At 30.3% G+C, this 17,035-nt stretch overlaps 1 protein-coding gene and 1 non-coding gene across 4 annotated transcripts in view; one reads left to right on the plus strand and one right to left on the minus strand.

Moving 5' to 3' along the window:
- Window positions 1–17,035, minus strand: part of LOC106691081 (uncharacterized) — a 597,463-nt gene that overhangs the window by 73,263 nt on the left and 507,165 nt on the right. The gene's annotated exons all lie outside the window — the stretch shown is intronic.
- TRNAD-GUC (transfer RNA aspartic acid (anticodon GUC)) lies at window positions 3,667–3,738 on the plus strand. Its single transcript has one exon. It is a non-coding gene; the product is annotated as a tRNA-Asp (tRNA).

Genomic DNA, 17,035 nt, shown 5'->3' on the forward strand with positions numbered 1-17,035 from the left:
ATTATCTTCTCTAATCAATAATTTAATAGTACTATTTATGGAAAACAAATAGGCAGTGGATGCTGTTCTGTTAGAACTTACTACGATACACAGAAGGGTATTCCAATTCCAGCAGTTTAGTACTGCGTGGGTCAAATTCTCTTGGAGCTGAATCTAAATAATAAAGATATACTTAGGATTACTATCCATCCTGGATTGAGTATCGTATCTGTAGCAGAAAACCATCCGGGATCTACCACGTAGGAAATTTTTATTAATCTTTCTTGCCTTTTTAATGGACTGATCACGTTCAAGAATTTTTTCGGTAAACGTGGTGAAGGAACATTTAAATATTGAAGAAAAATCCAAGCTTTCGTGTGTGGGATTTTATTGAAATAACTAAATTAAATGAGTCGTTCTTCCAAAAAATAATTTTTTCATTATTTATTTTTTTAAAGAGGGCAACCTATGCAACAATTTTGTGATTTTTTTACTGTTCATGCTGTTGGTAATTAATATTTTGGGAAATTCCTAAATTAAATACAAGTTTTAAAATATGTTATCTAATATTGATTAATTGTAAGAATGGATATCCGTAATAATTATAAATATTAATTTTTTAATTGTAATTAAAAAAAAGTCTGTTATAATTATTATTAGATGTAACGTAAGTACCTAATTCTATTACAATTCAGTGTGTATATTATTAGTTGTCTCACGTTTGTTAACGTTAAACGTCTACCATAAAAACCGATTTATTTCGTTGGCTCCTCAAAAAACCGTGTTAATGTATACGGTAGCAAAATGAGGCATGTTACCTTCCTCTACTGTTTTATCTCGGAGAACATTCGCCCTTTTGCATGCATCGAGGTATGTATTACAATTATTAGGTATTACAAATAATTGTAATTGTAATTTTAATTACTTGATAAACTACTGCATATTTAACTGTGGGACCACACTTACAATTAAAAACTGAGCCAAAGTAATTGCAATTACCAATTATATTCTTATATAATTCTTATTTCTTTAACCTTCCGAGTAATTATAATACATAGTAGTTGTAATGGCAAGAACAAATAATTAATCATGATCGAGCACTGGCGTATCTATTTTAACTTTTAGGATCATTGCTTATATATAATATGCTTAAATAAATGGAATTCACATACGAGGTCAATTATGTGTAAATTTAATTGCAATTACTAAGAGTCAAGAAGTTATTGTATAGGGAAATTGCAATTACAATTATTTAGATCAAAGAAGTGAATAAAGGGTATAAAATAAAGTCCTGAAAAGAAATATAATAAAGTTTAAACAAATAAAACCTTTGGGACTTAAGTTGTAAATTTACATTAGTTTTCTTCCTGCCTTTTGAAAAAAAATCTTTTACCATAAGAAGTTTGATAGACTTCTTCGATGAACGAAATATGTTTACAAAGTTTCACAAAAGAACCAATTTCTTTTTTTATATTTTTTATTTTTTTTGGAGGATTTACGACAGTGGACTGGATGAAGTGGAGTGATCGTCAATGACTATATCAAAAGAGATTATAACTACAATATCTATAACTCAAAATTAGATCCATGTTTGCTTTCTACTATGTCTCAGGATTATGATCCTCACAAGATATTTCACTAAATTGTAGCACTATGGTGATTTATCTACCACTTACCCTCGAGGGATATTAACCTTAATCGATTTGAGAAAGACTAATTCCAGGATTAGTTATCGCAAGCTAACTTCCTAGGCCCAGAATGTGCTCCTGAAACTTACTTGTTAATGATCGTAAGTAGGCAACTAACATACCTCAAGTAGTTGATTGAATCGTAAGCTACCTAAATCTATTAGCAGTTAGGTACAACTAATGTCTTACATTTTATAGTTATTAAATTTGTTGTTGTACATTAAATGAATGAATATGTATTCTATAACGAATATTTATTATTCATTAAGTATATGAGTACATTTTATATGCATATACGAATTCATTTATCTTAAATAAATAATTTATTTCATTAGGCTATTCCCCCCCCCATTCCACATAAATTCCTGTCAGATGTTGTCATCTTGTCTATCTATTTTATAAATGTCTTATAGGCAATAATGCATATAATATAGGCAATAAGAGCGATATATTGGAAATCAGATGCCGAGTAAAATATATTTGCATATCATATTAAACTTACAGCGATATCGAAACGATCCCTCTTATTGAGGTGACGTGAAATATCGTTCCGAATTTCAAGTCAAAACTAATAACTAGTTTCTAGTTTAATTCTCATCTGTCGTCAGCACTCCGTTACCAGATTTCCCAAGTTAGACGTCGGTAGCGACAAAAATCAATCATATAAATAGTCATAATTAAAAAGCGATCCTTACGTATTATGCTTGCAACATTGATAATTTTATTTAAATTTTAAAAATAAAATTAATATTGATTACATGATTGATAAGTTTTCCAAATGAGATTTTATTCGAGGAAAAAGATGCTGATTAGTTGTGTAATCATAGACTAATCGGGCTCGAAGTTAACATCCACAAAATGGTACTACCAAATATACATTCATTTTTTTTCTCTGAAAAAATCGTAATATTTCATACAATTAACGTTTCTGAATTAAAATAATGCCTTTTTTGTCTTTATATAGTAATTTAGAGTCTTTATTATCCCCTCTTTCTTATACCATATGCCCTGTAAAAAGTAAAATAAATTTAAATCCTTTCGCGGAAATTAATTTTATTTGACAGATTTTTCTAATTAATAATTTTTACTGTATCTCTTAATATAAGATTGAAGTGTCTCTTCAGCCTTTTAGATAACAGCCAATATCACAATTTTTTTTTCTATAAGAATAATAATTTAATTAAAAATATTTATGTATTTCAAGATCTCTAGCACGAGGCAATTAAGATTTAAGTGGTTTGAAATTTATAATTTAATTTATCATAAACTTAAAAAAATCAGAAAAGACGCCTGAATTGATAGCGCATTGGTTAGTGACAGTACCTAATTATTAAAAAATTATTACATTGCAATTTTAATTACATTAATGAAAAATATATATAATTCCTAGTCAAAATTGATAAGTTACGATAAATAAAACAGCGACTTTTTCAAGACGTTGATTAAAATTAATTTTATATTCGAAGTTCTACATTTTTATAACCACCAACAACACTAAAAATCTAATAGAAACAGACTTAAAGTAGAGTAAATTTGTTGGAATATAAGTCCTAATAGAGCTGTTTACGTTTCATAATAATTTTTACTTTTTTTTAAGTATAAACAGTACACTTGAGTCAATATTATATACTCAAAAAAGTAATACTTCCAGGTTGGTACATTTATATAATTTATAATAAAATTTTATTGCATGTTTTATTAAAACATAAAAGTAATGTGCTTTCAGTGGAGACTATCAATATTTTTTTTTGTCTTATAGGAAAATATAAATAGTGGAATAAATTATAATAAAATTAAACTACGAATTGTTTTTAATAGTAGTTTTGCTATGTTTGGAATTAATTTTATTAATATGAATATGATTAAAAACTATTTTTTTCTTAAAACTACCAGCGTGAGTACAATTTATTCATGATTAGTAGTGATGTGCATGCTAAGAAGGCAATTATTCTAGAAGTAGTAATTAATGATCATGTTGTTTTTATAAATTAGCTTTTAATCCTCGGTAGTATAGTGGTAAGTATCCCCGCCTGTCACGCGGGAGACCGGGGTTCGATTCCCCGCCGGGGAGGCATTTTTAATTTAAAATTTGTTTTCCTTTTATGAAAAATACAATATTTACTATCATTAATTTTTTTTATTTTCTGCATAAATTTATGTAATTTGTTTTGCAGTTGATGTAGTTTAATTTTTAAAAAATCATTGTTTTGGAGGAAATTATTAATTATTAATGATTGGAGAAGTTTGTCGGGGGGTGGGGTCAGCAAAGAACAACATAAATAAACAAAACCATATTTATTTATTATATATTTATTTATTATATTAATATGGTTTTGTTTATTTATGTTATTCTTTGCTGACCGCACCGCCCGACAAACTTCTCCAATCATTAATCTACGGTCAACTATCTACACCTCATTATTAATTTTTAAGTTATAATTTTTATACGTAAATCATTAGGCATTTTTAAGTTTTAAATATTAAAAACAAAAGACAAAACAGATAATGAATGATTCGGAAATAATATTCCATGTAATTCAGAAATGGATAATGAGGGATTTTAAACTAATTTTTAAAAATATTACTTTTTGAATTTCCTAATTTAATTTTCCTTAAAATGGCTTAGACTAGACAACCTATTCCAATTAACTCGATATGTGTGATTCGAAAATGAAGTTTAAATTATTAGGATTGACTAATGCATTAGGAGCTCACATTTGTAATCATAGCCACACGATGGGTTAAACAAGCAAACTTTCAAATTGGAAGCACCATGTAACTGTGGCTAAATACGATTCGTTCTGAAATTAATTGGATAAATGGGCGACTTTTGTGGTATGAGTTACATTAATTTTGAATTAAACGAAATGAGATCCCATATTCTTGAATTTTATTCTAATTGTTGGATTACAATAAATATGTCGGGTACTCTAATAATGGTATCAACAATCAACAACACCCACCCTTCAGTCCTAGTACGGATGCCAATTAGAGTTATTGGACACAATCTAATGAATTGACAGAGTATTATTAATTGAACAATATGTTTGGATTTCAAGCAATTATTATTCAGAGATAGTCGTTTATTTACAGTACGTAATAATTATAGATATATTTTTTTTAATCTAGTTTAATTTTTATCCTATTTTTTTTAGTAATATAGAATGTTTGATAAAGAAAACTCTAAAAATATTAAAAATCACTTATAGTAAATATCAGGTCACTTAAAATAAAGTTTAATTAAACTAACTTTATTACTGCATTTAATTATACTTACGTGTTCTAATGACATTATTATTAGCATAAAACACATTATCAATTAAGAAACTACAGTCGAGTTTTTTTTTATTTTTCAGTTGAAAAATAATTTCTATTTATCATTTTTAAGTTTATTGTAAAATAAATTCGATTTCAATAATTGAATTTATTTATCAAATTTATATTTATAAATAAAGGCCTCAGGCAGGAACAAGGGTGATCACAAGTGTACAGAATGACGATTAAGGATCCATGTTAATTGATCGTAAGAAAACTATAGTCATTTGTGGTAACCGTTAGTAGGTGGTTAATGTTTCGCTGACTCTGATTGGGTCACAACTAGAAATTAAGTGTGATAGTTAACCGATTATCGTAATACTGCTAGGAATAAAGAGATTTTATTAGTACTTTTATTTTATTTCATTCATTTAAATTAAATTATTAAATGTTTTGATTGATTTATACCATGCTGGGACGCTTAAATTTTAAAATTTGTAAAATATCTTTTAGAAAAAAGTGCATTAATATTATTAATAAGAATATTAACAATTCAATAAAGATAAAAAATAAATAATTATTCTAAACATGAGATTTCATATTAATTTAAATTGTAAAAATCTTTGCCAACTAAAGCCTACTGAGTTGTAATTTGGTACATCTTAAAAGTACAGCGTAATTTTTTTCTCATTACCTAAATTGAATTTATACATAGTAATAGAAATAATAATATTTAATTATTGTAGGACAAATCCCTTTTAAAATAATATTATATAAATGTAATAGGTTTCAGCATTTTGGAGTAAAATACAGAAATTAAAAATATAAAAATAATGAAATAATACTTTCTCCAATAATAATACATTACAAAATAAAATGAGCCAAAATAATAAACAAAAGCTAAACATTTTTACATAAGTACAACATTTAAAACTTAAATAAATATTACACATTCAGGATAAGCAGCGCGGGGAAACGGGAGAATTTAGAAGATTACACAACACTGAATTAAGGGAACTACAACCGGTAAATATAACTCAGGTTATTGATTTGTGGCGAATAAGATGGGCGTATAAGCTTGTAGGGCTTAGTAACGAGTGGATCTCTAATATGTTAATATATACTGAACCGACGGGTAAACGTCCGAGGGTTAGACCGAAACAGATGGGAGGATTGCGTTAAAACTGATTTAGTAGAATTGGGTTTGGAAGGCATTACTGGAAGGATGTGTGTAGAGAGCGATTGGTGGTATCGGCATCGAACCTTAGGCCTTTATTATTATTATTATATTACACATTAAAGTATGAGTAATAGGTAGTAAACATCCAATAAAGTCTTGTACTAGATGTAAGAGAAACAAAAAACTATTTATTACTCTCATACATACTTCTACTCTAGAAAACTATCCTAAGGCACACATTCCTGTTTAAGCTTCAATAGATCGGAAAGAAAGGTCTCATTCAACTGATTTTTCGATAAATAAAAATAGAATGAAAATAAAATTTAAGAACATCACAATTTAGTTTCAACATTAGAAGTTTAATGTTGCTAAAAATGTTTGGTGTTTAAATATATTAATCAAAATGTTTTTTTTTTTTAACATTATAAAATCAATATTTTATACGTATTATTCAAATTCGAACAAATAAATTCTTAATGGTATAATTTTATTTGTTTTTATTTAAAATATATTACAGTTATGAGTGTATCTAATAAATAGTGAAAGTAAATATAATAATACTATTCAGTGTAAAGTAAAATACATAAATAGCTTAACGCTAAATAACTTTGACAACGTTCATTAAGGTTAGTATCTCTCTTAGGACAGGAGAGGAACTCCTAACAAGCTTCTTCCAGGACATTTCTTAACAGTCATTCATCAACGTCTGGGAAGGTTCCCACGATGGTGGAACGGAGTAATGAGTTAGTTCAATGTCTCTCTTGGTTATGTTTCTGCTTCTGGGAAAGTAATGAAGTTCGCCCGAGCTTACGAAAATTGTTCTTATTTCTAATATATAATTAATAGTTCGGATGAGCAGTCCCTCAATTTTAGACGTGTCTTAATTTTGAAGATTTTCGTTTTCTTATACCTCTATATTTTCAATAAAATATTTAGGTCTAGAACAAAATACATTAATCTTGTATAGGTTGTGATATAATAATTTAATAAACTGTTATTAAAATAGTCAATTATTCGTATCTTATAATCATTACAATAACTTGGGATTCAATGTAATTTCCAAGAACCGTGTTTTTATAGACTATGGCTCCGGTCTAGACGGCTTCGGCAAAATTTGCCAAAAATCCTAAAACTTATCATCTGTAGCATAAATCTTCGAGAAAAAGTAGGAAACAAAATTATAAAATAAAGAAAATTGTTTTTCCACGTAATTAAAAATGTATATAATGTCGTTAATAATGGCAAACATCGTCAATTTACGTTGAATAAATGCCATTTGATAAAATATACCATCAACCCGATAACTTACATAAGTTCCGTATTTTTTCATCAGCAAGTCTGTGCGTTTATACGCAATTAACAGTTTATTAAATCCACTACAAATTAAATAAAAATCGTTTAAATCGAATTAATTATTAGCGAAGATCCGCCTTATATCCAAACCCATCCTCTACTTTGTTGTCACGCTAGAAAGGTATCACCTTCTCCAGAAACGTTAGGGAGGGCCTTAAGCTCACCAAGTATAAGTCTCATAGGATGTACTGCAGAGCTATAACCCTTCCTCTTTTCTTCATGATAGCAGCCATGTTTCTGCACTGTTCTTCCGTGGGTGACTCTGCGGCACCTGGTGTTGTTAATTTTTGTATTACGGCTTGGGAGTCGCTGAAGATTACAGTGTTATCGTCGCATTCAATAGTGACTTCCATCGCGAAGCAGATAGCCTGCATTTCTGCATCATAATTATCACATCCAGCTTCAACGGGAAATGACAATTGAAAGTTGATTGAGGATACACCTGCTCCAGCTCCCTTGTTAATACCGGACGCAGACCCATCGGTATAAATGTGTAGCCATTGCTCTATGGGGTATAGCTCATAAATTGTTTTTAGTGCAGCAGCTCTAAGCTCGGGTTCAGGGCAATCTTTCTTGATCCGACCACATGCCAGTTTGAGTGCCCGTAGACTTCAGCGGAATCGTGCTTAGGCATGTAGGAGATGCTTATATTCTGCCTTTCATCAGTTGGTAGGTCTATCTGGTGAAGCATTTCCTCAGCTTTTGAAAGAAAAGTGCGATGGGACCTCAGTCATTCATTCGCTTTACGATAATCCAACTAGTGTTCCTCTCGTCGCATAAGCTTTTCATAAAGACACAGAGCAGATTTCTCCCTCCTATCCTGTAGTGGTTCAAGACCTGCTTGGAGTTCCATAACTGTGATGGGAGTCGATTTCACACCGCCAGTGATTATGCGTAAGGGTTGATTTTGAACTTTGTCTAAATTTTCTAACGCTGCTTTGGAGGAGGTTATTAAAAGTTCAGCTCCATACTTCAGATTAGGCCGTACTAAGTACGTCTTGGGACGCTCCCCATTTAGTCCCTGTTAACCTTTTTTCATCAGCTTCAATTTTGATTGTCCTTTCTGAGTTGCTTTATGGATTTGTTTTAGCCAGGTCAGCCTTACTTTATCAGCTCTGGTTAGTTCTTCGCCTTTAAAATACATATGGACCTCATGTTTTTTTTTGTACAAAGGCTAAACAATTGAGACACAGTTTTTCGTGGATTAACTGTCATTCCATTTTCTTTCACCCAGTCGTGTAGCGTGTTCATGACTTTATTTAGAGTTTCTTCCAGACCACCCTAAATAAATAAAAAGTGGAAGGTAAGAAAAAAAATAAAAATAAATAAAAAAGTAAAATCTCCACGAGACCAATATAAGTAAAGATATAGCAAGGAAATATTTATTTCCCTTGGCAATGTCAAAAAAGTCTACTAATTTTGATTTCCAAAAGTAAACAGCTATAATAATTGGCAATTAAAAAGTAAAGCTATAACAATTATTATATCTAAAACTAATTTCCAAATCTCAAGTTATAGGAACCTAAATAAATAATGCGGAAAAGCTTTCTTTAATTTAAATTAATCAACCCTCTATACAAATACTTTATAAAAAGTCAAAAAGTTTCAAAATATTTTATTTATTAAAAACCTATTGTTTACAATATTTGAAAGTATATATTATTGTGTATTATAGGTACTTTTTTTTTCTTTTACATTACATTTAAAAATGAATTTGGAGTTCCATAAGATAATTATTTAGCTTCGAATGAACAGGATCAGGACCATCATGAGGTAATTGTGGTGATCTGAATTTGTAAATATTTTCTTTAAATCAGACGCTTAAGTTTCTTATATGTCTATTATTTAAAAAAAACTAAATTTATATTTTTAGGTTCTTGGGCTTACAAAAAATATATATGCTAATCGGACAGAGAGATAAACACCATCCATTATCTCTGGAGAAAATGGCGCTAGACAAAAGTGGCCGATAGAGGTGCTATCTGGTGACAGGGAGTGTTATCGAATGGCTTTGATAGGCTAAGGGTGAGTGCATGCCTTATCGAAGGCCGGGCAAGATACACTATATCATCACCTCCACCAATATGGATTAGGCCCTTTATATATAGTCCCATAAGATTGGATGGGTATCGACGTCTACCTTTAGCCAAAGTGAAATCAACGAATATTTTACAATGAATTTTATACTGTTCATAGATTAGAGGAAGATTGACGGTGTCGTATTTCATTGAATATTATTTGGGGATTCATACTCATGAAAAAAAAAAAAAAGTGACCCATACTTATCAAGGTTATTTACTGTGCCTTTCGAATAGCCCATATAATAATTATTTTTTATGTTTTAAAATAAAATGATTCAATTAATAAAAAAAAAGCAATTGGCTGCTCTCTGCTTTGTCACAAATAAAATCATCCACAAAGACGTCAATGTTCTATTAGTAACCTATCTACCCCGAACCAGATATCAATCCTTCTATTATAAAGTCACTATCCACTCAAACCCATTAGTTTCTTATCTTGCTTCCTCTTCCTTATTCCGGATAATCCTCTGAGGCGTCTGAAAAGAAGATGGCCTCGAGTCCTTATATTGTAAAAATGTTTTTAGAGTGCTACCATTGGGTAATTTCTCTGCATGCTTGTACCATACTATTATGATTTCCTCAAATTTACTTGATGTATTTTATGTACAGTTGTAAATATCAATAATAAATTTAATAATAATAAAACTTTGAAAAGGCAGACAAGGCGCTTTTTATTAAAAATAATATCCAATTTCATAATTAACATTTAAACCTTCTCCTGAAATGAATACCCCATTTTTGGTCCGGGCTCGAGGAATAAAAAGGCATATTTCTAACACCAACTCAATTTGCTTACAAGCTTTCAACCCCCTAACTCAATTGATAGGTGCCGTAAAGGTGCGCCGAACCTAAAAGCCAGGGAAAAACTTTTGAGTAGAATGAAATTTTGATTAAAAATTCATTCCCAAATTTTTGCCATTGCTGTGTTTCGAAAACCAAATTTCTGGTGCTTACTAGTTTAATTTAATTTAATTAAACAAATCTTAAATTATTTTTTAAAATAATTTATTTATTGTTATTTACAACTGTATACATATATACACATCAAGTAAATTATTATGGAAGGATTGGTATCTGGTTCTGGCCAAATCGGCAACATAGGGGACATTGAGGTCCTGATGGATGATTTGATTTGTAACAAAGTAAGGAGCATTAAGGATTTTACGAAGGATTTTGGACTGTAAGGATTGGATTCGAGAGGAATTAGATGGTTTAGTGGAGCCCCATACCTCAACTCCATATGTCCAGATAGGCCTTATAATAGTCATGTAGATCAGTCTTTTGTGATAGATTGGAAGTTTGACCATTTCTCTAATAAATGTAGTAATAGTCGGAATGGACGAGCAGTTTCCTGTCTTTTCAGTCTTGTATGGGGATTCCATGTCAGTTATCTTAAATTTAATTTTTTTTTTTAATATGCGAAAATATATCTATTAAAGCATTAATAGAAAACTTTTCTCATTAATTGATGATTTCCGTCGGCAAGGATAAGGGAGATAATAATGAAAAAAACAAAATTTTAAACTCCTTAAACTTCTAATGAAAATCTAAAGAAGTTGATAACAAACGCAACCAAAATTAAATGTAAATTATCACACAGATACTATATCTGGGTCTTCATAATACCACACAGTTTGTCAAGCATTACCACCTAATATTTTTCCAAAAATGGTCAATGCTTCTTATTGTCTTACAAATAATATTCAAAGGTTTTTTAATGCACCAATTATCGGAAACTTGTACTGAAAAAAATACAAATCATTATATTCGAAATTCAAAGGCTAGATGAGGTTTTTATTTTGTAATCTTCCTTATCAATATGATCTAAAAAATAATGGTCATTAAACCTATTAAACTAAATTTTCAGTCATTTCCGAGTAAATATACAAATTTAAATTATCATATATTTACTACCTGAATTGTGAAAACAGTCGGAAAGGAAGAAGAATTCAACATAATTAAAAAAAAAAATGATAATATTTAAACATGAATTTGTTAGCCAAGATAATTCCCAACGGATTTTTAACTTTTAATAATTCTTTGATAAAGTTTTTCTTTTCTCTTTTTTTCTATATTATGAAAAGTTTTCTAAAGTTCTTGAATTGCGGAGTTACTTGCAAATTCCCAAGTTTGTTAGGTCCCATTTAAAAAGTATCTTCTATTCACCCACTCCATCTCGGGAACCCGGCATTGAAAAAACCTCCCAGCGAAGAAGAATATTACAGAGAGCTCAACTTGTGGCTATAATTATGCAGCACCTAGAGTAATAATTATCTAAGGTCTAGATAACGTAGGCTACCTGCCTATCGTAGTGAAATGGAGCAATTTACGGCTCGAGTATCCTGGAAGTAGGGGAGCAAACAGTACCAAAACTGCCAGACCACTTTGACAACTGTCGAGAGCAGTTAGGAAGTATGGCTGTGGTTCAACTGTTTAGAAACTTCTTGAGTAATTAATATCTGGTCTTGTTTCATACTGTTTGCCAAGTATGAATCTCTGTTCTGTGTCCGGTTATAATTGCGGATTAAGATTATTTACAGAGGTATTTATATTATAAAAATCTATTAAGGTTCGCTCATCACTCAACTCTCGTTTAGCACCATGAATGGCAATAATTTCATACAATATATTTATAGTTGCTATAAAAAATTCGTATTTTAGAGTTAGAACACCAACTTTGTTTCCACAAAGAATACAACAGTTTAACATAATAAAAAAAACCGTGTATGTATGTTTTTCAGTCTCTAAACTTCTGTTTATATTTCTCCATTCTCCTCCTTTATTTGATCATAAAATTCTTTCATAACTCTTATTTATGCATTTTTCATTATTGTTAACAATTTAAAATAGTTAATTATTTTAATTTAAATTAAATAAGGGTAGGTTTCATGAAGGTTTTTTGAAATTTCTTCATTTAAGCCCTCTTAATTTATTTCAATGAGAACAAGACATATCTGATATTAAAGATGTCTTGATTTTACATTAATATACTGAGTTTGAGAAAAATGGTAAAAGCCTTTCTGAGAAAATCGAAAAAAAAAAAGCTTATTCTTATGAAGTAGTAATTCGTGCCAGTCGATTTTATCCAAAAAGTTTCTGTGACATACCATGCATATAATCATCAGTTCAAAGTTTGTATTTAAATATTAACTAAACGGTCCAAACTTCCAATCCATTACAAAAGACTGATCTACATGACTATTTTAAGGCCTATCTGGACATAGGGATTTGAGCTATGGGGCTCCACTAAACCATCTAATTCCTCTCGAATCCAATCCTTACAGTCCAAAATCCTTCGTAAAATCCTTAATGCTCCTTACTTTGTTACAAATCAAATCATCCATCAGGACCTCAATGTCCCCTATGTTGCCGATTTGGCCAGAACCAGATACCAATCCTTCCATAATAAACTTCCCAACCACCCAAACCAACTCGATTCTAATCTGGCTTCTCCTTCACTACCTAATAATCCCCCTAGGCGTCTGAAAAGAAGATGGCCTCGAGATCTTCTCCTTTAGAAATGTTTTTGGAGTTCTATCAATGGGGAGATTCTCCACATTATTAAAAATTATTAAAAAAAAAATATTAACTAGCTCACGATTTTAAAATAAACCCCCTACAAGATGCGAATGATCCTAGAAATCCGATATACTATCCAAGATTTTTTTTTTTTTTAAGAAATTAATTATAAATTCCAATAAAACTAATATATTAATTGATTAATTATAAACCTTTATGTAACAAACATAAATTGCAAAATATTTGCATCATTGAACTACATGTGTAATTAATCCAATTGATAAAATTAATAACATTCTTAATTTAAACAAAAAACATTTGATTTAATTTTTTTTACTCTAGTTGTAATTTTTTATCTAACGTGAAAAATTGTGTCAAAAATAAAACGCATGCTATCCTTAAACCTGCATTAGTGCTTAAGTTAATGTATGGACAGTCTGACGAATAAATAAACCAAAAAAAGAAAAAAAAAGACATTTTGTTGTAGAATCATTTCCAGATAATTACTGAGTTCAGAAAAAGTTTATACCAATCCAACAAAACAAAATGCAGGAAACGTACGTAGAATAATGCTTACATATATATTTTTTTAAACAGTATGAAAATAGTATTATTTATTTCTTCAGACCTACGAGATATCGCAGCAAAATCGGTGATATGTGAATAATTTTATTAGTTAATTTTTGTGCTCTCTTTATAGTAACCCCTAAGCCCTTCTGTTAAGAAGATATCCGTTTTATAGAAGTTTTACTTCAATAATAAAAATTAAAATAAAACGTAATTAATAGCTACAGTTCTGAAGCTTGTTTGAAGTACCTGCTTCATCATGCTCCGAAACGATGATCAATTCGAACAAGATCTTTTTCGTTTTGATGGAATGTGTTCAGTAGCTTTTCCGCTGTAATGTAGTTTGGATATTTAAACTTATTTTAGTTATTATTAAGTTCCAATATCTCATGTCATTCTAGCTTCCGTCAAATCTAATTATATTATGGATAAACGGGTCATCGTGTTCTGTTACTTTTGGTTAGAGTTTGTAAGCATTAAATTAATTAAATTGTACTTTTAATAACTAATTAAGTACATACTTAATTAAAACTTAAATAAGGAAAGAGAAATGGATGTAATTTTCTTCATTGTTTTCCCTATAACTGTGGAAATATAATGAAAATTAATTAATTCATTTCCATTTTAAAAATTAATAATTCAACTAGATAGTGTAATTTATCATGGATGTATGTACATTTGCCAAATCGATAAAACATTAATTAAAATGATAAGATCCTAATACATGACATAATTGAGTTCATAAAATAATATTAATTGATTGATCGGATGTGAATTAGAATATGCTCTGAGTCGCGATTAACAATAAGATAATAGTTTCAACTATTTATTAATAACCACTGCAGATCTTAATATATAAATATAAAGAGTAGTTAAGGCTAATATAAGACTATAAAGTGAAATGTAAATAATAAAGATATAATTGTGGAGGTATAATAACACATCTTTACTAACAAAATAATATAAAACATAAATCAAAAATCTTAAGTAAGTTAAAGTACTAAAATATATAAGAAGATGGTCAGGGTTGCGGTCAAAAGTCAAACAAAAATAGTTTACAACTATTTATTTTCCGACGTTTCGCCCCACTTTGCAGGGCTTCATCGGGGCTATAAAGATACAAAATGATACAATGATAAGAATAAAAATACAAAGATATTATTGTATCTTATGTATATACTATGTAATCTTATGTATGATATTATATTATTGTATCATTTTGTATCTTTTTAGCCCTGATGAAGCCCTGCAAAGTGGGGCGAAACGTCGGAAAATAAATAGTTGTAAACTATTTTTGTTTCACTTTTGACCGCAACCCTGACCATCTTCTTATATATCAATTTTTACGGTCAACTATATATACATATATATTAAGTACTAAAACATTTATTGAGTACCTAAAAATTTGTGATTTATGTTATTTTGTCTATATGGGACTTTTTTTTTTAATTCTACCTTTATATCATAAATTTCACTCCTTCCGGTATTTTATAAAATATTTACGCTTATCTTAACTAGTCGAGTCACGGAATACGCCGAAGAAATTAATGTGGTTTTAGACGAAATCGTTCAACTATTGATCAAATTTTTTCATTACGGCAAATTTTGCAGAAAAAGTTGGAATGCAACGGGGTAGTTAATCAGCTTTATATAGATTTCCAAAAGGCTTACGATTCTATTTACCGCTAGAATCTGTCAATAGAATCGTCCTCCTGTCCTGATTGAACAGGAAATGCCAAAGAAGTCAGTAAATTTCGTATGGATGTGCATGACCGAAACCCTAGAACTAAATACAACCACGTTAATAAACTCTAGTAAGGAACTAGGTCTTGAAATAAATACGAATAAAACAAAATACAAGGTTAGCAGTAGAAACGCAAGAAATAGATATAGAAGGAAATACGTTTAAACAGGTAAATAGGTTTAAGTATTTAGGTTCTACGGTAACTAGAAAAAACGAAATTGATGGGGAAATAAAAGCTAGGTTGAAGGCGGGAAATGCTTGTTATTTTTCAATTTCGGAACTGCTTAGCTCGCGCCTTCTATCGAAAACATAAAAATTAGAATTTACAAAACTATTATCCTTCACACTGTTCTTTATGGATAAAAGTCATGGCCTATTACACTAAGGGATGAACAGCCTTAAGGGTTTGAAAAATCGTATACTTTATATTTAAATATTCGGACCGAAAAAGGATGAATTAACAGGAGAATTTAGAAGATTACACAACGCTGAATTAAGGGACCTACCCTTGTAGAGCTTAGTAACGAGCGGATCCCTAATATGTTAATAAACGCTGAACCGACGGGTAAACGATTGAGGGGTAGACCGAAACGTAGATGGGAGGACTGCATTAAAACTGATTTAGTAGAATTGGGTTTGGAGGGGCATCACTGGAAGAATGTATGCAAAGAGCATTTGGTGGTATCGGCATCGAACCTTCGGGTTAGTTAGGCCTTCTTTATTATTATTATTATTAATCATATACTTAATAAGAAAAGTCATAAGAAGATGGAAGAGAAGAACCTTTCGATTTCTCCAGACGACAAATTAAGTTCCTTAGCTCCATATTCTGCTACAATAAACATGTCACTTTCATACCGATCTCCTCCGTATGAACCGAGTCTTGTGAGTTCACTAGGCTATTATTATTATCCATTATTAAAAAATAAAACAGCCGCTGTAATTATTACAAATAATTGTTCGTTCGTTTTTTATTTAACACTCGGTTTCGCAATTTTTTTTCGAAATATGGACGAAGGAGCTGAACCCAAGCTCTCCTCCAGATATCCCGGACCCTCCGACAATGGGTTGAAGGCTCGCTGACATTGCTGGATCCAAATCGGCTGACAAAGGGCCACTGGAGGGCCTTCGATCTCAAGGGATCGCTTCTTCTAGTGCCCTACAGCCAGTCATCCCCCGCTGAAAACCTTCTCTCCTAACCCACTTCTTGCACTCTATAATTTTTTCTTTTTAAATTGAACTTACATTATTCTTTTTAATATGATTATCTTTGAGTTAGTCACATAAAACTTTTAATTCCGTGGACAAATGACGCAAAAAAATGACAAAAATGTTGTAATAGAGGTACCCAAGATTAAATGACAGTATTTGACGAACCAGTACTTACAAGAGGGAGAGACTAAGTACGTGAGAACACCATTTTCAATCAAATTTGTTTTGATGACACTTGCTCGAGAAATATTAAAAAATTCGCTGTACCAGTTCGATGGTGCGATCTATACAGTTCAAAACTGTAATATCTCGAAACATTATTTTTACTTAGTGAAGTGTAAATAGTTAATACTGTAATTCAGATATGAGTCACTCACTCACTATATTTAATTTTCTATCAAAATGTTCAATTTGTAGATTCAATATTTGTTTTTTAAACACTACTTATATATCTTCT

The sequence above is a fragment of the Halyomorpha halys genome, unplaced genomic scaffold, assembly GCF_000696795.3.
Source record: "Halyomorpha halys isolate HHAL.00 unplaced genomic scaffold, Hhal_1.1 Scaffold51.1, whole genome shotgun sequence".
Taxonomy (NCBI): domain Eukaryota; kingdom Metazoa; phylum Arthropoda; class Insecta; order Hemiptera; family Pentatomidae; genus Halyomorpha; species Halyomorpha halys.